Source organism: Arvicanthis niloticus, chromosome 10 (genome assembly GCF_011762505.2).
Source record: "Arvicanthis niloticus isolate mArvNil1 chromosome 10, mArvNil1.pat.X, whole genome shotgun sequence".
NCBI classification, from domain to species: domain Eukaryota; kingdom Metazoa; phylum Chordata; class Mammalia; order Rodentia; family Muridae; genus Arvicanthis; species Arvicanthis niloticus.
Window position 1 is genome coordinate 47,632,145 of NC_047667.1, and position 1,886 is coordinate 47,634,030.

Genomic DNA, 1,886 nt, shown 5'->3' on the forward strand with positions numbered 1-1,886 from the left:
AGCTAAGGTGGGAGGAGTAAGGAGAGGAGGAGCTAGGTGATGAGAGAAAAGAGAGAGGGGGGCCAGACATGGAGGCGGATATTCACATGTCTCCGCCAGTCAAAGATAGTTGATATATCTAGGTTGGGTATTAGGCTACACTTCTGATTGATATTGAGCATTACCAAGCTTATAAAACCTTTGGTTTACATTTAAAAAATTGTATAAAAGCAAAACGGAGAAGGGGGTATGGGATAGGGGTTTTCTAGGGAGGGGAAATGGGGAAAGGGGATGGCATCTGAAATGTAAATAAAATATCCAATAAAAAAAAAAAAAGAAAAGAAAAAAGAAATGTTCAAGTCCCAGGAAGTCCGTTCAGCCAGGTTGCAGAAGCTTTGTGTGTGTCCGAATCTTCTGTCTCTGTGTAGGTAGGCCTGTGCCGCAAACATGCTCCGCCAGACCCTCGGGCAAGCCAAGAAGCATCCCAGCTTGATTCCTCTCCTCCTCTTGTTTATTGGAGCAGGGGGCACTGGAGCAGCGCTGTGTGTGATGCGCTTGGCATTGTTCAATCCAGATGTCAGCTGGGACAGGAAGAATAACCCTGAGCCTTGGAACAAACTGGGTCCCAATGAACAATATAAGCTCTACTCAGTGAATGTGGACTACAGCAAACTGAAGAAAGAAGGCCCAGACTTCTAAACTATGACGTTCACTGTAAATCTGCTGATAATGAAGGCCTTTCAGAAGCCATCCGCACAGTTTTCCTCTTAAGCAGGAAATACATCTCTGAATGCAGGAAATCATGTTGATTTTTTTTTAAGTTTATTACACTGATGAATAAATCTCTGAAACTTGAAAAAAAAAGAAAATGAAATGTCCAAGTCCCTCCCTGCAAGGAAGACAGAAAGACTGTGGAACTGTGGGACCCTAACAAAATACTCTATAATAACACCATAACAATTGGCCACTGAATGATTCTATACTACACAACTCTGTGGTGGAAATACTTCTCTGCTTACACACATTATGATTTTATTCTTTCTGGCTCTGTCGTCATTTTAAAACATGCTCTATTTCTTTTCTTTACCTAGAATTTTTTTTTTTTTTTTGGTTGCTTGTAATATTTCTCGAGGAGAAGAATAATTATACAAAGGCTCTGATGTTTGCCAAGAGGAAATGGATTTTAATGGAAACCTCTTAAGTCAGACAGACTTTCAGTAATGAACAGTGTGCTCTGGACAGCTAACTCTTCAGCTTTCATGCACGTTTGTTGTGGTTAAGTGATTTGTGAGCAGAGGATTTCAAGTAGGGGTTTCAATTATTTTTCTTCATTCTTCTTTCTCTTGCACAATGTTTTTGGACAAACATGTTAAGCCTTTTTAATCTTGGCATTAGATGTTGATCTATAAAATAACAATGCTGATAACGAACCAAAGATACAGTTTTATTCTAATGAAAGATTAAGAACAAACAAAAACCCACTGAAACAAAAATTCTGGTTTTCCCTTTGATGATGTTGTGTCAGGCCTCGGCCATGACACTGAACAGTCTCATAGTTCAATTTCCTCCGTTGTAAATATCTTCAGTGCCTGCACTGAGTACCTCAATTGGTGTATGTGCAAAAGTTTTTAAAATTATAAAATGGTAAATGAGAAATATGTGATGCCTTATATCATTTAATATTAAAAATATAGACTACCTCCTTTGATTTTTATCTAGAAAATAAGTCTCTGAAGATCAGTCTACATTTATAAAAGTTAATAAATAGGTTCTTTTAATTTTATAGTTACTTTCCACATGGTAGATTTTCTTAAAGACTTATTTTATTTTTATTTGTGTGAATGTTTGTGTGTCTATATCTGTGTATGATTTTGTGCACATAAGTGCAAATGCCCACAGAGACCAGA

The 1,886-nt window shown here is 37.6% G+C and overlaps 1 pseudogene; it reads left to right on the forward strand.

The window, feature by feature from the left end:
• The first annotated feature begins 335 nt into the window (after positions 1-335).
• Positions 336-1,679, forward strand: LOC117716520 (cytochrome c oxidase subunit NDUFA4 pseudogene; annotated as a pseudogene).
• The last annotated feature ends 207 nt before the right edge of the window (positions 1,680-1,886 follow it).